At 43.2% G+C, this 25,739-nt stretch overlaps 1 long non-coding RNA gene across 1 annotated transcript; it reads right to left on the reverse strand.

Annotated features, from left to right (window-relative positions):
* Positions 1-4,584: 4,584 nt before the first annotated feature.
* On the reverse strand, positions 4,585-14,918 carry LOC142790174 (uncharacterized). The gene is made up of 3 exons (XR_012889392.1): positions 14,829-14,918; positions 14,719-14,739; positions 4,585-4,656 (listed from the first exon to the last, which is right to left on the reverse strand). It is a non-coding gene; the product is annotated as an uncharacterized LOC142790174 (long non-coding RNA).
* Between the last annotated feature and the right edge of the window lie 10,821 nt (positions 14,919-25,739).

A 25,739-nucleotide genomic window follows, 5' to 3' on the forward strand; every position in this document is an offset into this window, starting at 1 on the left:
TGGATACAAATGAACCACGTGTCTGTGCTATCTGGATGACGTCATCGTATTTTCACCTATATTCGAAAGCCACCTTAGCCGCCTTTCGGCTGTTCCTGAGGTTTTCCGGAAAGCAGGACTTCAGCTCAACTCTTCCAAATGTCGCTTTGGCCGTCGGGAAATCACTGTGCTCGGACACCTTGTCAGAGCTCGAGGCGTGCAACCTGATGCTGAGAAAATTCGAGTTGTCAAAGATTTTCCCATACCACGTTCCGCAAAAGATGTACGGAGTTTTATCCGCCTTTGTTCTTACTTTCGACGTTTCGTGAAGAATTTTGTTGACATTTCCGACCGCTTACGGAGCTACTGAAGAAGGACATGCCTTTTTATTGGGGTACTGATCAAGCAACTGCCTTCAGCACCCTTACAACATCACTTACTTCCCCACCCATCTTGGCCCATTTCGACCCGTCAGCCCATACTGACGTTCGTACTGATGCCAGCGGACATGGAATTGGTGCTGTTCTTGCCCAGCGGCAACGAGGACAAGATCGCGTCATTGCTTATGCCAGTCGCCTCCTTTCTCCTTCGGAGGGCAAGTTTTCCATTAAAACGTGAGTGCCTCGCACTAGTCTGGGCAGTCGGAAAATTTTGACCATACTTGTTTGGCCGCACCTTTTCTGTAATTACAGATCTCCATGCCTTGTGCTGGCTGTCGTCCCTTAAAGATCCAACAGGGCGACTTGGCCGTTGGGCCTTGAAACTACAAGAATACAGCTTCGACGTCGCATACAAATATGGCCTGATGCACCAGGATGCCGACTGTCTATCCCGTCACCCCGTGGACCCACCTGACCTTTCAGCACATGATTCTGACCCTTGCATCTTCGCCATGTCGGCTTTCACCGACATACGCAAGGAACAGCTCAGTGATGTTCACTTGCGGTCTATCATGCAGAGTCTACGCTCGCCCCACGTAGACCCGTCGCTACACTTGTTCGTTCTACACGATGGCATTCTTTACCGACGCAACACCAGCGCTGAAGGACCAGAGCTACTACTCGTAGTTCCTGCGACACTCCGTTCCGCTGTACTTGAACAGCTTCACGACACCCCAACCGCGGGACATCTCGGGGTCACGCGCACGTACGATCGCGTGCGGCGTAGATTCTTCTGGCCAGGCCTTTACCGTTCTGTGCGCCAATACGTTGCTGCATGTGAGTCCTGCCAGCGCTCCAAACATTCCACCTTGCCACCAGCTGGTCCGCTCTAACCAATAGACATACCCACCGTTCACTTCTACCGCGTTGGTCTTGATCTCGTTGGGCCATTTTCTACTTCTCCCACTGGAAACAAGTGGATAGCCGTAGCCACTGATTACGCCACAAGATACGCTATCACACGAGCGCTACCGACAAGCTGTGCCACTGACGTCGCGAACTTCTTGCTTAATGACGTAATTATTCACCATGGCGCTCCTCGACAGCTGCTGACTCATCGTGGTTGCTCATTTCTTTCAAAAGTAGTAAGTGACATGCTTCGCTCGTGTTCGACGCGTCACAAGCTCAGCTCACTACGGCCTATCACCCACAAACAAATTGTCTTACCGAGCACCTAAATTGAACATTGACAACAATGCTCTCCATGTACGTTTCCAAAGATCACCTTGATTAGGATAGTACTTTGCCCTATGTGACATTCGCGTACAATTCGTCACGCCACGATACCGCTGGCTTCTCCCCCTTCTATTATTGTTCGGCCGCCATCCAGCGTTACCCTTCGAGACTCTTCTCCCATCAACTATGCAAACGGTAACAGAGTACGCCCGGGATGCCACTGCTCGGGCTCAAGTGGCCCGCCAAATCTCACGGGAACGTCTTCTTGGCTCGCAGCTCTCTCAGAAGGCCCGCTACGATAGCCATCACAGAGTAGTTTCCTACTCTCCAGGTTCATTTGTCCTCCTCGGGACACCATGCCGCCACGTTGGCCTCTCTTCGAAGCTCCTGTCTCGCTACTCGGGGCCTTACAAGGTTTTATGCCGGCTTACCGATGTCACATACGAGATTGCTCCGTTGGACAGTCAGTCATCGTCGTCCGCAACTGCTACTGACGTCGTCCACGTGACCCGCCTCAAACCGTACATATCCGCATATGACCCTACTCTCCTTTAGGCGCCGAGACGGCGCTGCCAGCAGTGGGGGGTTATATGTTACACGACGTCGGACAGAAAGAGCATCATAGACGACGAAGACGATGAAAGCGACCATGCTCGTGTTGTTGTTGCTGCTGTTCTTCCATCTTGGCTGCAGCTGCCTCTGACTCTCCTTGTATACTTTGTAAATATATTTATTTCATTCATTCTCTCACCCCCGTAACAATATTTCCCCACTACCACAGTCGAAGTAAGCACCGCATTGCTCCAGAAAATTGACACCAAGAATGACATCGTGAGAACAATGAGAAAGAACCAGAAATTAGGTGACAAATTCTTTCTCAGATAATGAAACATTGACAACACATACACCAAGAGGATGAAGCCACTCGTTGCCTGCACCACGAAAGGGAATAGTATCGTTCCTTGAAAACATTACTTTGCGACCCAAGCGGTTTCTGAAGGCGAGGCCTATTACAGACAGTCGCACCAGTGTCAACTAACGCCATCGTCGGTATTCCATCTATCAACACATTCACTTTGTTTTTGAGCATAACAACATGATGATGATATGTGGGGTTTAACGTCCCAAAACCACCACATGATTATGAGAGACGCCGTAGTGGAGGGCTCCGGAAATTTCGACCACCTGGGGTTCTTTAACGTGCGCCCAAATCTGAGCACACGGGCCTACAACATTTCCGCCTCCATCTGAAATGCAGCCGCCGCAGCCGGGATTCGATCCCGCGACCTGCGGCTCAGCAGCCGAGTACCTTAGCCACTAGACCACCGCAGCGGGGCAGAGCATAACAACAGGCAGAGGCATATATTGAAAAGACCGTCTGGTGACTTCACCTCTATAGGCCGCGGGTGCTATTTTCCCGGCGGCAGAGAGGAAGAACGACGCGGAAGAGACGGCGAGTGACAAGAACTGTTGAATGATGGTGTCAAACTTCGCTCGGATGCTGGCGAATCACTGCGTTTGGTTTCGCGTGAAAAACAGTCCCTTGGAAACAAGTCGACCGTCCACCGGTTATATGAAGCACCGGGTTTCGGTGGCGAAGATATGGCTTGTGTCCTTCGTGATTGGCGGCGTTGTTGGCGGCAATACCGAGCGATAGGCCCAATGAAACCACAGTGATAACCAAGTTGATTTATTTAGCAGTGTGCAGGGTCAACATCCTCGCGAGCATTAGCACTTCATATCAGCTTGTGGCGTTCCTAATACTCATATTCAAGCTGGCATTGTTGCGTAAGTGCAAGCAACTGGTTATATAAATATCTGCAACCCTTCAACATGCCTGTGCGTGAAACATTTGTACATATATTTAGCGTCATTTCAAGACGTGTCACTCAATAAAAAAAACTTGCAATATGGTCATCTTCCCTCCGCATACTTCGCATAACTTCCATCCATAGGTACTTGGGATCTGCTGAAGTTTTTCATCGAACATGCACCACTTACTACCCGCAGACCAATGGTAATACAGAGTGCTGTAATCGAACTCTTGGCGACATGATCGCTATGCACAAGACAGTTAATAACGCTGATAAAGACCAGGTCCTTCCGTTCATAACTTACGCCTATATTACCACATTGCAAGAAGCAACCAGGCTTCCTCTCTTCTACCTCCTTTATGGTCATCGCCATTCACCCAAGAATGACACCGTTCTGCCCTATTTACCGGCCACCTCCAAGTCTCCGCCTGTATTGTACGTCGACAGACACTCAGAAGAATGTAGCCAGCTGGCCCTAGGTTTAACCTCAGACAACCGTAACTACCAGAAAGCAATCCACGATGCCCGCAACTCGACGCCCGCTTTTCTGCCTGGTACCCTCGGGTGGCTGTAAGTGCCGCATCCCACACCACGATTCTCTTCAAAACTTTTGACGAAGTACGATTGGATTTACCTCGTCCTCTAAAAGATGTCCGTGGTAAACTACCTCATTCAGCCTGTCACACCATCTTTTGATAGGCAACTTCGTAACCACGAGGTCATCCACGTTCAAATGCTGAAGTGGTGTTACAGTTCCACAGCCAATTAAGGTGACTTGAGTCGCCAAGGTAACTCCTTTCACTATACCTACTTGAGCAATATAACTGATGTCGTGTATAAGTCAGCGTATATAAACAGCGGACAACAGGACTTATTTCGCTTCAGAAGGTTATAAAAGTAATATATAACTTACTTCAACTTCAAGATTACGAACATCCAGCTGAACGAACACAGTGAAGATCACCACAAAAATCAATTTAATTATAAAAAAACACCATTCATGAAATCATTCTAGTTGACACAGACGTGATATCTGAAGCCTGACCACAATATTTCTTGAATAATACAGGTAGAATTGCACCGTGCAAACACGCCGCAAAGTTTCGACTAATGCTTACTCCATGAATTGTTCTGCAAATGTTCGTCTTTTTTGAAAATAAATTGCGAATACTTGCCTTGCTGTTTTTGAGCCACCGAACAGATGATAAGTATACTCAGTATCAAGACGCAAGTAGTCATTCTGCAAACTGTAATGTCAAACATTTTTTTATTAAAAGTACGTAAACATCGGTGTATGTGTATTGACATGACAAAGAAATCATCTGACTCGGGTGTGTGGGCAGTGAGAGCGAGGCAGAAAAAGACGAAGACGAGAGAACGGAAAAGCTTTACCTGGAGCGTCTGATTTCTTATATATATATATATATATATATATATATATATATATATATATATATATATATATATATAATTCAAAAAAGAAATTCTGTGGGTCCGGTGCAAATATAATTAAGAATAAAGGAGCACACGTCCGAAAATTTGATAATTGTTAACTCGACGTATAGCGGGGCGCTGTTTCGTTACGATATACAGCATCTCGCGGTACCTGGCAAAAGCCACGTTGCCGGAACACTTTGGGATGTCATTGCTGCCAACGTGAAGGATGAGCGTTTCCGTTAACGGAGGCACGAAGTCCAATAGTGAACTTACATCACTGATGGTAGCACCACTCTGAGAGATGAAGGCTGGTGTACCCGCATGAAGCGGATCAAAATGCGTATATAAGTATTTTGTTCTCGAGTCACCCAAAATGGCTGTCGATGTGGCACTCTTAGGGTATTTGCAGTCAACGATTTTCGTAGTGGCTTTTCCGGGACGCATAGTAGTAAAATGATTCAAAAAATAAATTCTGTGGGTCCGGTGAATATATAATTAAGAATAAAGGAGCACACGTACGAAAATTTGATAAGTGTTTACTCGACGTATAGCGGGGCGCCGTTTCGTTACGACATCCAGCATCTCGCGGTACCTGGCAAAAGCTACGTTGCCGGAACACTTTGGGAACACTTTTTGATCCGCTTCATGCGGGTACACCAGCCTTCATCTCTCAGAGTGGTGCTACCATCAGTGATGTAAGTTCACTATTGGACTTCGTGCCTCCGTTAACGGAAACGCTCATCCTTCACGTTGGCAGCAATGACATCCCAAAGTGTTCCGGCAACGTGGCTTTTGCCAGGGCGCCCCGCTATACGTCGAGTAAACACTTATCAAATTTTCGTACGTGTGCTCCTTTATTCTAGTTATATATATATATATATATATATATATATATATATATATATATATATATATATATATATATATATATATATATATATATATATATATATATATATATATATATATATATATATATATATACTAATTCTGACGCACCTTAGTCACGCACACAAGTCACTAAGATGTGCGAGCTCACCGTGTACAATCTGGAAATAATACCTACTCTGTATGCAGAAACCACCCTATTAAGGCCTCATCACACACGAAGACTGACCATTGGTGTGCGCACAATTGTTACGATGCCATGAAACTGAGATGACGTCATCTCATTACGTCAAAGGTCCTGAAATTTCGTGATGTCGTCATGTCGTCACAATGAAACCACATCAGCTGATGTCACATCACTGTTCGGTAAGAAATGCGGCGATCAGTGACGCATTGAAGAATACGGTTGGCACAGAAAGCTTGCAATATCTTCGGTCCTAAAAGCAGTGCAAAATAGCATTGGAGTAAAAAAAAATGTCTGGAGGCGGTGCAGAATGGTCAATACGTAAACTGAGATGGAGAAGAGAGCGGCTGTCGACGCGAAATAGTTTCACGCAAACGTATATGCAACACGTGAATGCTTGAAATGGAATTATGAAAATAATCATGCTTATATTTTTAATTGCACAGAATAAGAATGTAAGTTATTTAAGCGAAACACAGTACTTACCTTACACATGGATCAATAATTATGCATGCAATAGACTCCTAAACATACATATTTCAACTTCAAACTGCTCTGAATTTATCCGAAAAAGATTTCAATATATACTGAATAAAAGGTGGAGCGGAACTTATTCATTGACATAAGACCTTTCACTTAAACTAGTACACTTTCCTATTTTCTTACCTTTTTAATGTCCGTTGCCCCCATACTACGATCAATATTATCAGAACGTGATTCAATGGGTTAGTTATAGCACATTTGGAACTTATAACAAACAGCCCAAGTAGACAAATCACAGGCGAAAAAAGCACGAAGTACATCATTTGTGTTTTGTAAACTTTGAAGCTGTTTTTATTCAAATACAAATGACTCTAAGTGAATAACTATTTGAAATTGACGTCAAATATTGAAGTGTCAAAAGGTGAGCAAATTTAATTTTCATTGTCTGATTATAAAGACATTTCTGGATAATTGGAGCGCATTCTCTAGTTGATGCGCTTGTGGCATTCAATATGTTTATTACGTTTGTTTGACATCCAAAGGGTAATACTTCATACTCAAACTGTATTATTTGGGGGGATTATAAGTTCATTTTTAAACACTTTTTAATAAACACCTGAATATACAAAGATACACCACAAAACACTAAATGCTTCATAAATTTGAAATGGTGCATTGCATGTTTCTCGGCCTCTCATACTGTTTCTCTAACATTTCCTCATTTGCGTGTTTAGCTATTAGAAATTTTTGTGGGGCTCATTCTCCACAAATGTTGATAAACTCAATTCCTCTTACTTTGTTTTGGCAGAATAGCTAGCGAAAAACGCTGCATAAGATGACAGTCTGCAATGTTTTTCGTTTTTAGACATAATTTCTCCATATGCCACGGTGGTATACATTTTATTGTCTTCAGCCTTTAGTGATAATTTTGTCTTCAACACGCGCCAGCATTTCAAGGTTGTGCGTTAGATTGTGGTTGAGAGAAAGCTACTAGAAGTTGTATAGTGTTGATTTGCCGGTTCCGGAAAGCTGAGAATCTCTCCTGGACGTCTTCAATTATAAATCACTAGGTTCCAACAATGAAGTTTCAATCAATTTTCGCTGTCGCCGTTTTGAAGAAGCACAATGCTCTGGTAATTAGCAAGGTAAAAAGTTGCCGCTTGTCGTAAAATAAAAATATTGAAGATATAATATTTAGGAAGCGCGCTCTTCGAACATCACATAACCATCGTCAGGTTACTAAATGTACACATGTGAACAATTACGTACAGCTTGCCCAAATCTTTAAATATTGTTCGCCAGTGCCGACATTTTTGTGCTTCGTGGCCGTACGATGGAGCCAAGTTGAAGACAGGGCGAAAATAAGTGCGCGCCCCCGAAGTCCGCGTAGCTCTAAAGCCACCTAAATAACTTCAGGCCAGCTTATTGTGTCAGCCACGGACTTTGACATCAGTTCGTTTTGACCAGTGGATTTCTCTGCGCAGACGTGCCTACGCTTGCTCTCGTAGCTCAACAGTCATGGATCGTCAAACGCGATGAAATTTTTTTAGGTGTGCTAGTGTGCTTGTTGGCGACTTGAGAAAACCATCTTTTTCTGTGTTCGTGAACTCTAGCGTGAATATGTGATGCGTTTTGTGCAATGGATATTCCTAATCTGTGTGACTGTAAATCCGAGTGGTTGGGCGATGATGCATGGCCAACAGCACCGACAAAGAGACCGATGCTTCGAGTGTTCTTGTTTTCTAAAGACAACCATAGAACAAAATGGGAGCGTGTCGTTCGTCAAGCTGATGTCTACATCCATTTTCTCGTGACCCGAAGGTACGTGCCTTCGTACTACATATCTTTTAAGTCGCTCCCCATCGCCACCATGTTCTCTTCTTGCTCCAAAATAAAGGTGTCATGTTTGCTTCTGGCTTCTTGGCGTAGGCCTAGCATTAAATTAATAAATGTACGTAGCAGAACCATTTAGAACAGGTGTCTTGCCTTCAGGGTCAGTAAAAATGTTGCAACTGGTGATTAGCCCCGTGGATTTGTATTACCTTTGTTCACTTGGTTTGTGAAAAATGAAAGGAATGCTATTGCATTATTTAGTGCATCGGTTTTGTGAATAGTAATTTTTTGTCGGTGTTCATATCAAGATTTCGCAGTATTATTGCGGTCAGAACCTCAGTCTGATATGTTTCCTTGAAATTTAGATGCGTGAAGACACTTACGGGGAAGTGCTTTCTTACTTGGTTTTCAGGTGTGTAATAGCTCTGCTTCCAGCTACAATAATAAAAAACCACCACCAAAAATATACCGATCCTTGAACCCGCAGTGCGGTAGAAGCACTCATTTGGGCTACGCGGTTTATATAGACACAGTACTAACCATTTTCCCAGGGCTTAATTTATATGACTGACTACGAACCACTGTGAGATGGGCCAAAACAAAAGAGGAAACGCCGCTTCTTGTGTCGGTCACAAGAACTTTTTGTGAAACGAAAGATTTTGTTGTTTCTTCTAATTGCCATCACCCTAATATTATGCTGAATGCTATACTTGTGGCAGCAACACACCCTCTCCTCAATAACTAAGTGTCTATGAAGGCAGATGTTGGAAAGAGTACAAATAAAACTGCAGAAACTTTGGAAATGAGTTAGGAAGAGTTTCTCTGCATGCTCTAGATAGTGTGTGTTTGTGTCCGTGTTCAAGTAAATAAAGAATGCCTGAAGTTGACCGTCTTTATTGTGTTCATTTGTTGGTACATTAAATTTTGCTATTATAGATCGACCACACGTTTTGGCTTTTTCATGGAAGAAATGGCTCCCAGGTGAGTGTCTAAATGCTTTAAAGAGCAATACTTTACCTATACCAATGCCCTTTTCTACCCAAAAGGCAGAATAAAGCTGGTAATCATGTAAAGCTTGCCACGAACGCTTTATGTTTTAATGGGAGACGGTTGTGGCAATGAATTCACAGACTCCCGTTCGCGCACTCGCTCGGGCGAAACGAGTGACGTCACGGCGGCAGTGAGCAGGCCTGATAATCTTCTAGTTGCATTGGATGGGCCCGCCGTCTGCTTGACTGTTCCATCGAGGGAACTTCGCTCTGCATTAACTCACGTGAGACGATCCACATTTGTCAGCTTATCTCATGCGTGGGAGCGTGTAGCGTATCTGCGGATTTCCTTTTCTTGGTGGCAGGCTGTCTTCGGAATAAAGATACGAGCAAGACGCGCAACCTATTCGTCTGAAGCGGGTTAATGTAGGACGATGTTCTCACGAAGGAACAGAGACGATTAGCCCAGCTGGGCGCGCTTCGTAGGCATGCGCTACTCTCGCCCAGTTTAAACTTGTCTCCATCATACGGCACTGACGCACAAAAAAGTCAGCAGTCACATAACCTTGCCTTAAGGTCTAATATTTTGTAAGTATACGTGTACTTTAGCAGTGACGATTATAAAGAACTTGCTTTTTTATGCCTCGTTCAGGGGTGTACGGTGCTGACCACTGTTAGGGTGAACACGCGAGTGCGTGGCCGCGCTTCGCAGAACGCCGTCGTGAACGCGGTCGCGCATCGAAGTTATTCTGCGCATGCGCAGGTGTGCCTGCAGGCGTGGCTTCGCGTCGTCTGCTACAATGCTCGCGATCTTGGGCGTGCCAAGCTTGCAGGGCCGTGAAACGAACTTCGGTCACAGTGTCATGCATTTCCGGCTGCCATTACAACTGATAGTGTCGCAACATGAAGAACTGCCAGACGCCAAGCGATCTCCATTTTATTGACCAAAATGAAATCGTCTCTTCGATGTACAGGCACATACGTCGTTTTTAGTGAGCCTATGTTGATGAACACTAACGGCTTTTAATAATTTCAAGCTATCCAGCACTCTATAAAAAAAAACTACTTGATTCTGATGTTACCCTTGCAGCGAGGAGGAAAGGGTGCGAAGTTGCACCCAAAACAATAATGACGCTAAATTGCACTTGCTGCAAAATAAAAAATGGAAACAAACTGGCGTATTTTTACGTTCTGTTCAATCGGTATTTTATCAAAGGAATGACTACAACTTCATTTAGACTATCCCAGTTAGCCTATCCCAAATTATTACACAGTAGGCATGACTGTGTAATATTGATCCGAGGTGTAGTACTTGATTTCTATGTACCCTTTTATATTTGTGAATGTCTTTCTGCTGCTGCTGCTGTATGGGTGGCATGGCCCAGCAAGTAAATGTTTGCCTTTTGCCGTGCCTCTTTGGACAATTTTGTGATTCTTTCCAATAAAGAAAGAAAGAAAGAAAGCGTATTAGGTGCTTGTAGTCGCATTTTCGCTACGATATCTCTCATGGAAATTCGTAGGAGGGTATTACACTGTGATCACGCTCACACTTGTTATATTTGTTGTGGTTTTACATCCCAAACCAAGACATCGTTGTTGAGGGACATTGTAGTTGATTTGCCTCGGGAATTTTCATCATCTGGTGTTCTTTGAAGCGCACCTCAACCTAAGTGCGTGGGCATCCAGCACTTGCTTTCACCGAATTGTGGCCAACAAGGCCATAGAGCATTCGATCCGCCCACTGCTCGCGCTCGTCAAGTCAAGATGAAACATATCGAGTGCAGAGCAGGCCATGCACCGTGACACTACTATCACCCGAAATCATTGAATAAAAATTGTATTTTGATACAGTTTTTTTATGCTTTAGTGGTGATGAAAAAGCGATTGTTGTTGATGTCAGGTTCTTTTCCCTGCAAGCATATACAGGGGCGTGTATGCGGTTGGGCAATGTCACGCGTTCCGGATGAAGAACAAATGCGTATTGTTGAGCTAAGCATCAAAGCCTATTCGAAGAGGGCCATTTCTAAAACCAATAACAGGACGTTAAAAACTGTGAACAGAATAATTCAAGCCTACAGGACGGAGAGCAGAATAAATCATGCTCCCAGGCAGGCCCATGCCAAGGTGACCACGGAAGATGAGGATATGACAATCATATCGGTGGCAAATGGCTTTCCTGCGTCGACCGTAAAAGGACTGAAGAATTCCGGGGGTATCAGTGGCTTCGGATACAACAGTAAAGCGTCGCCTACATTCAGCGGAACTCAAAAGCAGGGGATCCGTCTGAAAGCCCTTAGTGAGTGCCGTCAACAAGGAGAGGTGCCTCACGTTTGCCCGAGAACATAAAAACTGAACCGACGAATGGCAAAATTTCGTTTTCACTGACGAGGCGACAAGTAATACGAGAAGTGACCAAAGGCAGTGAGTATGGCGCCCGGACAAATTTCGGTGAGAAACAGCTCGTATGAGCCGAGAAATTTGTTCATAGTACGCGTATATCTAAATTGTGCCTGCCATAACGGCCCAACACACTGCCTAAAGGTAAAGCGCAATATCTAACCCTAACTTCATTTAGAATATATTGATACTAAATACAACATTTCCAGAGGGAGCGAAACGATTATTTTGGGAAGTACGCATGGAAGAGACATCACAACCGACGCTTTTATGAAATCGCATTCCTAGTTTTTACCAAACTCCAAAACTCCATTTTGGACATTGCTTCAACTTCTCTCGTCGTAAAAAGAGTGTTAAAATACGCAAGACGAACGTACACAGCAACTTCTCCAACAAAAGAGACACCTGTTTGATTGATTGATTTATACGAGGGGTTTAACGTCTTAAAACCACCATATGTATATGAGAGACGCCGTAGTAGAGGGCTCCGGAAATTTCGACCACTTGGGGTTCTTTAACGTGCATCCAATTTGAGCGCACGGGCCTACAACATTTCCACCTCCATTAGAAATTCCCACTTAAAATTTCAAAAAGTTTACTGGGTGTATTTGTGCATATAAGAAAGTCCGAACAGGCGCACATTTTTGTAGTGGTCTTCTTTCTTTGATAGTGCACGTTACAGGCTACATAAAAAAGCTAAGCCCTACAAACAAATTCTTTTTTATATATATGGCCGAATTCTGCCAGCAGGTAGCAGCCAGAGGCCGTGCGTCTGTGAGTGTCTTGGGCGCAATCACACCGGCCGACCTGGGACTACTAGTAAGCATTCATAACAATTTCAACGCTGACATATAATGTGCAGTCCTGGACAATATCATGTTGCCATACCTGCTGGACGGATCCTTCCCTGACGGATACTTCATTTTGCAGCAGGGCAGCTTCCCCATTCACAAGTCCAAAAACGTTGGGGCGTTTCTGTAGAGTCTAGGTATGTGCTAGTTCTGGAGTGGCCTGCGCAACCTCCAGACCTCAATATTATTGATATTTTGTGGGGATCCATGAAAGTGTCAATGGCACGCCGCCACTTCTATGGACTATCGGCAAATGCGCTCTAGGCGGCAGTCGAAGAAGATTGGGAGCAGCTTAGAGCGAACAGCAGCCTTTGCGCATCTCTGCACAGCTCCCTGCAAGGCAGGATGCGTGCTGTCATTGACTCTGCCGGAGACGCCACGCGGTACTAAAGCGATGAAGTGCGTGCTCATGGTCGTATTTACCGCAACGCCGTGATCCGTCTTAGTTTGGTGACGCAAAAAAGTTGACCCACAATTTTGCTCATTGTCATGCTGTGACGTCCACAAGAAATATCTGTAGTGTGAGTTAATCTCACTTTCTTTTATCCGTGGAAATTCCTGGCCATTTCCGTTCGCGAAATTAACTTTCGGTTTATTCTTGTTTGTTTTGTCGAACCCCGATGTGTTGTTTGCTTTTCACGTGAAAAATAGGCTAAATATTTATGTCTATACAACGTGTAAATAAATTTTCTATTTCACTGTGCAAATCAGTTTCGGTATAATTATTGACCTTTGCGCTTCAATGTAAACACTCCAGCTGTTTTATATATTATCAGATCATATCACTCAAGCCGCCACACGCCTGCGTTCAAGGCCGTACAACAACGACCAAGGAACACCCCTGCACACGCTCCCTATGAAAATTCTCGAAACATTCCACCACTAACTATGCTCCTTAGAGTGGACGAGGAAATTGGTGTGCCAACGTTGCCTTGTGAATTGTTTTTAAGAAATCAAGAATTTTTCTTGGGACTTGCTAGTGGAAAATAACTTTTTATCACCTTCAATTAACACTCACGAAACTGTATTTTTTTAAAGTATTTCCATTTTTAAGTGCACCACCAGCGTTCTCAATGTGGTAGTCTCCAAGTTTAGACACTAAAACTTAAGACTGTATTGGGAGCAGGAAATGCATGACACTGTGACCGAAGTTTGTTTCACGGCACTGCAAGCTTGACGCGCCCAAGAGCGCGAGCATTGTAGCAGACGACGCGAAGCCGCGCCTGCAGGCACTCCCGCGCATGCGCAGGTTTATTCCGATGCGCGGCCACGCTGGCGGCAGTGGCGCTTCGCGGAGCGCAGCCACGCGCTCGCGCGTTCACCATGACAGTGGCCGGCCCTGTACATGTGCTGCCGTCTAGTAAGTTATAACGCTTACCTTTTTTCAGTAAACCTATAAAGCTGTGAACATTATTGGTACCAATATTACACTCCCATGACTCATGAAAGCTATGCTGTACAGTGCTGCAGCATATATTCCTTGACCCGTGCGAAACATTACAAATTATTTGTCAAATGATTCTGAAGAAATGGTCAGTCTGCGCTTCATTTAATTCCCAGGTAGTATTACTTTACATGAAAACTTAAACTGCTAGTACCATTACTACCATGATGCATACTGCAGATTTTTAAATCCTGCAACAGGCACTGAAAACACAAAATTCTGAAGATCAGAGCAACGGTGTCATATTAAATTGTAGTCAATCGTAGAAGGATTACGTAATTTCCCCACGAGCGCACTGTAACTCACATGCCCTAAATTTTTCAAACAGAAAACATGCAAAATTTTACGAGTAATCATATTGGGCCTCACACCTAATGAAGAACTTCGTTGTTTCATTTTTTTTTGTTTTTGATAGGTTGCCGAAAATTTACGGAACGAATGACACCTTGTTGGTGAATGGTTCCTACTTGCAGCAAATTGTTTAACACAGAATGTATACCTAAAATTGCTGTCGAATATTGAAATAAATATATATTGCACAGAGACACCATCTGTGCATACTCTTCATTTACACGTATTAAGATGATAAAACTAGAATTCACTGGCAGGTACTGCCCTAGCTGCACAGAAATGTTCTTTTTCTAGTCGTGTTTTTTTTTATTGAGACGTAACTTTGCCCTAAGGCTTAATATTTTGTGCGTATACGTGTACTTTAATAACAACGATGATTACAAACAACTTGAGTTTTGCTGCCTCTTCCAGGAGAGTACATGCGCTGTCATCTAGTAAGATATAACGCTTACCTTTTTAGTGCACGTATAAAGCTGTAAACATCAATGGTACTATTATTACACTCTCATGAGAGCTATTCAATGCATAAAAAAGCAGAATGTATATTATTGATATTACTTACGGAAACTGGTCCTTGACGCTGTTAGAACCTGACTAGAAAACGCTCTGTAGGGTTTCCTTCTGAAGTCCATGGTATCACGCTGCCATATCGAGGCGCCTATAAATATTTCGATACATTGGAGGGTAATGATTTAAAATCAACCCAGCTTATTTGTTCTTTTTTTTCCTTGAACTGGTACGTTTATTCTCAGATATTGATGCGTCAGTTCATTCAACCTTTCATTGTACCATGAGGTGACGGTGACATTTCCCACGCACTACCGAAGGTTTCTAGATTACATTCGATGCCGGTTTTTGATACCATCATTTTGTTCACATTGAGCGGCTGAAATTGAAATGTGTGGTATTTCACAAGACCTTACGTGTAAAAGCAAACAGGATTGTTTAGCTTCATTTTCGTCTCGCGAAAAATGTCATTGTTGACGTTCGCCATAACAACAATAGCTTGAAAATGAACCACGGAGCAAAAAGCTGCCAGACGCTTGAGCCCTCCATTCAAGAGCGAAGCGCGATAATATTATGAGCCTCATGTACATCGCCTTTAATTGTGCCGCGAAGAAATGAACATTTGTGCGCATAGAATTGGCTGCTTCAAACCTTATTAGAGACAAAAATATTCCAAATATCCCACCGACGTTTAAAGCAAGCGTACAGAATCTAGACTCCAGATATCGTCAATCTGCGCGGCCAGCGCTACGGGTAGCGGGATTGGTTATGTCTTAACTTATGGTGAGCCAACGGTTGTGGGCAGCAGAGCCAACATGCAGTAAGGGCAGCCCACGCAGTCTTGTGGCCAGCAGCAGCCGACTAAAGATGGCTGCTGCCTGCAAGCGATTAAAATTCTTCTCTACAATGCCTACAAAGACTTGAGTTGCAAAGTGCCCACTATATATCATTATAAGCCTTAGTCTTCCTTTTTTTTTTTGCAAGTTTTCGAGTAGCCACCACGTGTGCATAAGATTCCATGCACACCAGGACAGCTGCATGCATATTAATGAGCAAGCAGCTTTAAACTACCCATAAGTGTAGCAATGCATGTTTTAAAGCAGTAGCGTTAATGAGATCGTTTCAGTGAAAGTTGGTTTAGGCACCTATCTCGGTGTTGGTAATTGTGAGCGAAAAATCAGCGTTGCCCGTGAGCGAATACTTCTATAGATCCATCTACAGAAATTGGTAAAATGTTCCAATAGAACTTGAATCCAGCACTTCTGCGCGACTGGTATAGTTGTACTACGCTAAAGCCACCCGTTGCTCGAAATCACATCAGAAAAATCTTGGATGCTTGAGCTTTACCTTAAAGAATAGAACGCTATGTTATGATCAGATTACATGCGACTCGCCTCCTCGACTGCAGTCTTACATCTGTTGTCGGTGCACACAACAACGCCGCCGTAAAGAAGCAAACGACTGGGAGCGTCAGATTGGTAATTTCAAACTATAGCCTAGAATTGCAACTTCAAGAACAACTGTTAAATGCCCGTAACGCAAAGCTTTTTTTTCCTTTTGAAAATAAGTGAAGGGCCCACTACGCATCGGTTACAGGCAATGCGTGAACCAACGCAGCATTCCACTTCATTCATGTTTTTGTTGCTGCTGATCAATAAATACATTTGAGCAGTTTTCAATGGGCTAGCTTTTGAACACCTGCTCATTACGTAGTTCACGAGTTTTGATGCATGTGATGATTCTGCTCATGTGCGATGCAACGTTACAATCGTTAAGGAGACAGCTTCCACTATATTCCATTAATACTGTTCTTTTCAGAGGCCAATTTAAATAAATAGCACAGCTTTGTTGTGGTGGTGCCGCGCTGTTCTAATGGTTAGGTACTCGGCTGCTGACCCGCAGGTTGCGGGATTGAAACCCAGCTGCTGCGGCTGCATTTTCGGTCAATGTGAAAATGGTGTAGGCGCGTGTGCTCAGATTTGGGTTTACGCTAAAGAACGCCAGGTGGTCGGAATTTCCGGAGCCCTTTACTACGGCGTCTCTCACAATGATAATGGTAGTTTTGGGACTTTACACTCTACATATAATTTTAAATACTATTTTTGCAGAACACCTCTTTGCCAAGCACGTGGCCTGGAATTCTGTGCAGGGTGGCCCAAATTCGTCGGGCACACAAGTTTTCTTCAAGCTCCCTCTGCAGCTGTCATGACGCGAAGATAGTGCAGAGCACAAAAAAAGTGTTGATAAAACAGCTACAAGAACGAGCGTAGCGTCAAAAACACGCGTGGAAAATTCGCGGCTGTTACAAAAAAAGCACCACTTACGATGACATCAGCGCCACTCCTCAGAGCAGCAGCGTCAACAGTGCAGTGGCGCCAGTGTGATTGCAGGGCCATCTATAGGCCAACACATCCCCGTGCCTCTCACAGGCATGCACGTGGGCCTTTGTCCTCTTTCGGGCAAGCTCTTTCATTTCACCTGCTACATGTAGATTTCTACTATTGCACAAGAGGCTGCACACTGAGCCCTCTCGTGGAGCTCATTCCGCTTTATTCAGATATTGCAGTTGAATATACGGACAGGTTGTCACTAGGTATTCTCGCATTGTGGGGGTAACGCAGCTGTGAGTAGTACGTCGTCGGTGCGATGAAATTCAATGTGAGACATTGCAGCTATGGGTTGATATAACGCCTACTTCTCACCCGTGTGTGCATAGTCTGTGCGATAAAGCTCATGAATGTATCGTGCCACTCGCTGGGGTTGCGGTGTGGATAGTGTTCCTCGGCAAGAGCAAACATGGTGGGTAGACTTATTATTCACCGCGGATGTTTGTCAATCAAGCTGATTGACGTGTGAATTTTGCTACAAACTCGTTGATCCGAAAAAGGGTTCAGTTCAACTGGTCACAGTCATAATGACGGTGTGGCATTTAGGCGTTTTATGCAGTGGTCGTTGAGCACCTGCTTCATTGCACATAAAATTGTTTGGTCAGCTTGAACTATTTCTGCAAGGCTGGCGCCATATAGGGGCTTTTTATAGGTTCTTTCAGATTTTCAAGTGGATCGTTTACTAAGTCTGCTCAGTCTGCTTCCCTGTGAAGACCACATCTGCTCTCGCTTGATTATGCAGATGCTAATTAGGTACAACATAATTTATATAATATTGAACATATCTTTTTTCATGGGCAAGGTTCAATTGAAACGACAATATTTATCTCGAGCGCAACTAACGAGGTGTTCATTAGCTTGCAGATACATCAACATACATCTAAATACCACTAACGTAATTAGAATGACGTTGTATATTAGGGTCTGATTAGCATGACTCTACGTAGAACGCTCATTATTAATGTCACGCAATAAGCATGCTCTTAGCACTGTAGTTTTACATGTTGTTGTGCTCTAAAAGCATGCGACCTAATTAACTTTAGCATAGCATGACATGACCTAATTAGTTTGGCTTGTGTCCTGACTTGACTTTTCAAGCACACCAACCAGCCAATTGGCTACTCAGCCGGCTGCATGTGCTCGTGGAGCTAGCACACGAGAAAGATAACGAGAAGGGACCTCCTCTTCACGTGGAGGAGTTCCGTATAGTTGCTAAAGTCGATGCCCTGCCTTTGAATCTCGCACCTGTTAATTCAGTATCGCCATTGTGCAGAGCATGGAGGAAGGGAAAACTGAGTAGAGGCCCTATCCTATCCCAATGCATTGCGAGAAGTGCGGCAGAAGTGACGTCAACTGTATGAGGCAAAGAAACCAGTATTGGGCAAACAAAACAGCAGACGCACCGCGGCGTGCTCTAAGCGTTGGTTCACTTCGGCGCATCGCGGCGTGAACTTAACGCGTATTATATGGTTTGCATGCAGTAAAATGCTGTGAGCACACCTTTCTCAGACTGTTGGTGCGTGGCAGGCTCGAGCGCGGCGTGCTGAATTACTTCGTGGAGTGTTCTGTTGTACGTCCCTCTATTGTAAATAATTTGAAAAGCCCCCCCCCCTCCCCGCAATTATTTATTCTAAATGTTACTAAGGGCAGGCAATAAAAGCCTGAAACAGAGTTTAGACCTTCTGTTCCATTCTCACTCGAGCCTGACTGAGCTATTTATTTAATGTCAGTTTTTCTTATTTCTTCAAGCACTGAAAAGATATTTTGTTCCCGGTCAACAAAGCCGTCACTTTTACCGATACCGATCTCCACATCGTTATTTCCGAGAAAGGAGCTCCTCTTAACGATATTGCGTTTAACACACTGTATTAATATACAGTAGTGTGACGAGCATCCTTAACAAGGCAATATTGCGTCGCAGAAGCCTGAAATTGCACTAGGTTCTGAAAATATGTCTATTCTAGAACACATGGTTGATATTAAGACTGTAACTACAAAGTACACGGGCCCATCTATTTGATGTACATAATTGTCTCTCTAGAGCGGCTTTATTCCTATATATCAGCGTTTTTTAAAGCTACGAAAGATATGTTCCAAAGCAGTTATCTCCTAGTCTTACGTCTGTCAAGATGTCTTCTTATCAGATTCATTCTCTTTCTATTGCGGTGAAACGGTATCTTTCATTTATTATTAATATCGATTCTGACATGGGATTTTTCTTAAAGTAAAATTTCAAGATAAAGACCTTTCATGATGGCGATATTTTTTCCAGATAAATATATAGTTATTGATTACAGAAGTGTGTGCCGGGTTACGCACTGCTGAGTTATGTACAGCTCCGTGGTAACTTTCTGGTATTGAATTAATTATTCGGCTACAAATGTATAATAAATGTCGGAGTAAGAAAATTTTACACGTTGACTTCCGCTATTGCACTCTTCTTGCCCTTGGCTACGAGCTAAATACTGTACTTCAACACTATTTTTTGAACGAAATTTTTATTGAAAACTAGACACTTCATTCCTCTGATCAAGGGTCTTTCAAATTCACATATTTTACATTATTAAATAGAAATAAGAGTGCAACGAGCATGATAAACCCAGCCAAATAAGAGGTAAAAACGAGAGCTGTCTGCCTCATCTGAATGTACCAATAACTCTTATACTCCAAAAGAGTGGCTTTTTGAGCTGGTTGGTTAAAAGTTACCGCAAAACTAGAACACGAGCTACGAAGGAATCACACGAACAGTGTGCTGTGTTTGTGGAGCTTCTTCTTTGTTCTTTTGCTTGCGCAAAATAATTGTGCTCCTCTACAAGGTCTATTTGCTTCTTTTTTCTTTAAGCGTCACTTATTGCTCTAAGCATTTAATTTTTTGTATGAAATATTCGTATACAGTCCTTCAGTGAAGGAACAAGTCACTTGAGGAGCAACTTATTGTCGTATTACATGTGAGTCGAGGTGCGTGCCCACATTCTGAGTTGCTTGGTGTTTGAACCCTATTGGCTCTCGCTAGACGATGCATTCATAAGGCAGACAATGTCAACACCTCGTTGTCTACCGTTTATTTGCGGCAATTTCATTTGAAAACTATTTCTATATATCAAGACGTCCAACCAACACGGAGTGAGAAGCGATTGTCAGAGGCTCGCTAGGTTAACCAGTATGGTAAACCAGGAAATCTCATCATACGTCGACCCATGTTGCGATAATTCCCGCGAATCTTAGGGCATGTAACGAGTCCACTGAAGCGGGCAGAAATGATAAAAATGAATGCTGTAAAGTTCACTAAAACTAAAGTCATATCGCATTGTGATCTTAAAAGAGTAGCCTAAATTTCAAGCTTTTTTTTATGACCTGTACAGCCGGAAGTTTTGTAAAGTTCATACGAGTAAAAAAGAGTCCCCCTAGATAATTTCATCTTGCCAAATGATGAGTGAAGAGAACACCGTAAAACGGCATTATTCTTTCAGTAGAGCTGGGCGAGAGACCACTAATTTTCAACGTGGCGACACACATGAAAAGTTCTTTTTTGAAGATGTGGGTATGTAGATTATAAGTTTTAGTGTTCTTATTACCATGCGATCTTTTTTTTTTTGCTTTTCACAAATACAACTTCGTCTTTGAAGGCATGCTGTTTGTTTCACTGAGGTTCTTACTTGCGCACGAGCCTGCTGCTGGGGCCAGCACATCCATGCGCATCAGCTAACGTAACATAAAACACTCCAATGAGTTGGCCGGCTGCTGATTCTCTTTTACCTGCAGATTAAAAATAAACTAATGCATGGAAGTTTACGTCCCAAAACAATGATATAATTAAAAGGAACGCTAGAGTATGACGAATGCTGTAGTGTACGGTTCCGCTATTTCCACCATATAGTGTTATCTTACGTCCACTTGCCTTGCACAATACAAGGGTCTCTAGAACTTTGCCTCCAACGAAACGGAACTGTCGCGGCCAGGATTAAATGTGCAACCTTAGGGTCAGCGGTCAAGCACTGAAACAACTACATTTTGGTGGCGGTAAAGTAAAACTGGTTACAGAACGTCACTGTTGCCAAAAAAAAAAAGCAGCCAAGGCGCCAACATGAATTTTTCGTAGCCAAGCGGTGTCCTAAAGAAGACAATCTGACACAAAGTAGCCACCAACGGCAAACTTGTCTGCATGCAGGAAAGCCGGCACATTTCCCCGCTAACTAAACTAACAAAGTCCTGTGATTGTAGTCACACCTGCTGTTAATTGCATTACGAGACTTTGTAAAATGCAATCCAGTTCGCCCAAGAAAAGCTTTGTACTCATTGGTCTGACTGACACTTTTTTCACCGTCTCTACCACGTGAAGACGTACCAAAAGGAAACTTTCACCAATATCTGGAAATTGGCGAAAAGTTGTTTTAAATTCAATGTAAATACAATAGTGTTCTTCCAGTTCAATGTGAGCTGTGCTGGATTCGGTAAGGTATTTATGAACTAACTTTAAAATACAGATAATTATAACATGACTAAAAAGCGTGCTTTGAATTCCGTCGCTTTATTGCCACAAGTTTTGACTCTAATGAAGCCCCACCTTGCCGTATTCAACATGCTAGCCCCCCCTCCCAAAAAAAAAAATTTCGTTTATTTCACTCTGTCGAATAGGTAGTCGAATGGCTTTTGAGCAGAAACACATTGTGGGCTCTCAGATATTGCTTTTGTATAGACGTAGCATTAAAAAGGCCATAAATATAGAGATAAACATATCATAGTTCATTAAAAAGATCGCGAAAAACATGCGAAATACCCATGGGCCCTCTAGAATCCCAAATGAAAGAAAAAAGTAAATCAAACTCTTGATAAACAATTCGCATACGCTGGAAAGCACTTTTTCTCTGATGTCCGCGGAACTCCTGGAAAACGTCAATAGAAAAACTGCATGAAGCTGAATTCAATCGTATAGGGCTGAAGCACGTGTGAAGCTGTCACTTGCTTGGCATTCAGTGACCCTTACAATCACGGCAAAGTTCATGCTATCTGCTCGGCATTCACTGAAGTAAAGGTAACGTTGATTTGTGACGCAGTGGTGCCATCTCTCCTTACTTCACACCAACATGAGTTCTTCTCCTTCTCACTTTGATTTCCGCGCAAGTGCTATGGTATGCTAGACGTAACTATTCTATGACCTACATTTGCCTTGCTATTTTACTCCTTCTTCACCCTCTCTTGCCAATTTCACTCTATTGGTATACTATATAATATAAAAAGTTGTGCCATGCTGCACCAACCGGATCTTCTTTTGCTAACGCTTCACGCCTATTTGGCCTTTCGACTCCCTTCGCATATCTTTTTGAGACCCAACACACAATATATTGCACACTCATTCTTAGCATCAGAACCACTCTGAAACAGCTGCGCTTGCAAAGCCCTCTGCTACAATGTGTTCCAAAGCGATGCTGTGCCATTGCGTCTGGAATGAGCGAAATCGAACGAGCGGTGAGCGTGGCGGGCTTGTTCGAATACTGCGTTCATTTCATCGAGCATGCTTTCAATCGACGCGGCCAATATATTTTTCCCGTACTTATTTAGCGCTGTCATTAATGTTTTTTTTTCTTTTGCAATAGGCTGATTTACGAATGTGCACAGATCATTTCGAGCACAGTTGATCTCGAGGAAAAGATCTAACTTGCTTGTGATTTCAGTGAACTGTTTCAAGTACATTGTACTGCACAGCAGGACTGAACGTGCGGCCCGAATGGCTTCATTTCACATCTAACCGCGGCTAATGCTGACAGTAACGTGAACTCAAAAAGGTAGTTCCTCATCAGAAACAGTTTGAACGGTAAAAATTGCTTTAATAAAACTGAGCCAAGTTCATCAAACCAGTACTGCACAAACGGTGATGACCAGAACAACAAACACGGCATCATCTAATCTGCTTCATTTGCGTCCCAGTTGCTTTGCGCTGCTGAACTTTTTGCGATTGACCGGCCTTGCTGAACGGTTGTAGCTGGGACGCCCTTCCAGTGTGTGTTTTCGTTTTTTTTATGAGTGTGCGTGCGTTTTTTTCCCTCTCTCTAACCCCTCTTTCTTGCCCCTACTTCCCCACCCCCAGCGCTGGGTAGCAAACCAGATGCCAATATCTGGTTAACCTCACGGCCTTTCCTTTCTCACTCACTCACTCACTTGCTATCGTGTTTATGTGACAGAACTAGTTGTAAGGTTATTTCCACTTAGTGAAAGACTAAAGCTCAAATAAAAAGAGTAAGACACCAACTTTCGTGCCTACTTCAGTAACTTGATGTTTATTTTCGAGTTTAGCGCCGAAGTACCATAAAATCCTTTCGCTCCAACACGGGTATTTGAAGGAACTGGTATATTCAATATTTTGTCTTTGTGGCTCTCATTTTGCTGTCTTGTAAATGCCGCTAATACGCAATGGTGATTCTTACTGCTGCTGATAGTAAAAATTGTGGCCTCAATCAAGCTTTCGTTTCTATTAGTCTCACACTTTCAATGAAGCGTTGATGTATTGATGTGGAAATAAATATTTTATATGATCACTTCTTTCCTTCTTTCACTGAACGCCAGACGAGGTTTTGTTTTCTCGGTTGTGGTTGCAGAATTTCTCGATCATTCAGTTTTCGTACAGCCTTCCAGATATTGTAGAACGCAAACAGTCCTGCTCAACTGGAATATGCATCTGCAATCTCAAATGCCTTTGCCAAATCTAACAGTGACAGCCTTTAGCGGGTCCAGAAAAAAATTATAAGCATTGACAACAATCGTTTTGCAAGAAATCACCATGAATCTTGTTCTAGCACTGCCAGATTATTATCATTGTTATGGCTTCTGTCCCGACTAAATCGCGCTGACCTCTTATTGCTTTAAAAACTAGTTCACTGTGTGATATTCCGCCCGTTGTTTCTCAGTTATGTAAATTTTCGGATTGCACATAAATTACCCAGAGAGAATTGACCACTTCATGTACCGGACAGCAATTTTTCAACACTTCACTGCTCACGGATTACAAAGTCTGTATAACGTAAACTTTCATGATCTTGATCTTTTTCACCGTCCACTTTCAATGTTTTTATCTCAGCTTTGCACTGTCTTAAGAGTGTTTTTTATAATATACAGATTCCTCCCACATATGTTTTTCAGGAATCATTCCACATAGCTGTGTGTATTCTCCTTTATTTCTCACGGTCATTCCATGATTCCCGCCTTGTCTTTTTTTTACAGATGTTGCGATGATTTCTTTTGTTTGTTGTTCACGCTTTTTTCATTTGATTTTTCTGTAGATTGAATTGTATTGTTGATTTTTATTGTTTCATTTTTACGTACACCTGCACAAAAATAGTATGATTATTCATGGGCATATTAAATAAATGATTGATTGATTGATTGAATAACAAAAATATAGGAGACGAAAAAATGAAGGAAATGGGCACCGATACGTATCCCAAACAAGTGATCCGAAACTGCAAGGAATAAAATAATCTCACCAGAAAATGAAGAGCAGGAACAATTTTTAAGACCTTGAATTGATGCCAAGATCAGAAAACCACGGCTGACAGTCCATAATAGTACAGTTCTTGTCAGATAGGACCACTCATTTTTTATGTCTAGTTATTATCATTACGCCCATGTGACGAAGCACAGCATCAACAGAAGTACAAGGATGATTATCATTTTATCACTAAATACCATTGCACTGTACATTCGAAATATTATCGATTTGTAGCCATGTCTGTCGCATGCGGCAGCTAGGGAACTCCACCGCGAGTGTCATTTGCACTTGGTCACTCGAAAAAGTCTAGCGCCACTCACTGCAAAGTACACTTGCCGGCAGGTGTGCTCACCCACCTCAATTCGCTGAGATAGAGTGTGCAGCCTCGGTAGCAGTGGCTTGAACATAAATGCGCCAAAGCTTCGAGCGGAACTCATAGTGTTTACAGACCATTCATTTTTATTAATAATATCGCTATGTTATAAAACAAGTCATAATACTACAGAAAACACCACTACTGTCCCCCTCAGGCAGTTTGCAGTCACGTCCACTTGGGGGATACGGCAGGACATGCCTTAGAATGGCCGCCCCCATGACGTTGTTACGTTTTTTCACACTTGAAATTGTGTAGGTGAGTCGTTCTCGAGTAATTTGTGACGGCGCGTGCCACTGGTTTCATTTCCACGAAGACAACATAGCCGGCGATAAGACGCTGGCGCGAAAATAACAAACATTGTTCAGCTGCATGTCCGCCAATCATTTGCCATCATTTCCGAAAATAAACTTCGCTTTCTCGTGTAGCGCACCAGCAAAATGACAATTCGGGAGTGTAAGTACATCAGCTCAAAAAGCACCTCAGTTGCCCCGTTTGACAGCACAGTTAGGAAAATTATTTTACGAGCTAATTTAAGTCCAAGTGGGTGCTGCGGCGATGGCGTAGTGGTTAGAGCATCCGCCTCGCGTGCAAGAGGTCCGTGGTTCAAATCCCGGTACCGCGCAGTTTCCAACCGGATTAAAAAAAAAGAATCCACGTGTTGATGAAACTGCATTAAGAGGCCTGGGGTGCGGCCTCACCGGCAAACACCGCCGAAAACGC

This window comes from Rhipicephalus microplus, unplaced genomic scaffold, assembly GCF_043290135.1.
Source record: "Rhipicephalus microplus isolate Deutch F79 unplaced genomic scaffold, USDA_Rmic scaffold_75, whole genome shotgun sequence".
NCBI lineage: Eukaryota > Metazoa > Arthropoda > Arachnida > Ixodida > Ixodidae > Rhipicephalus > Rhipicephalus microplus.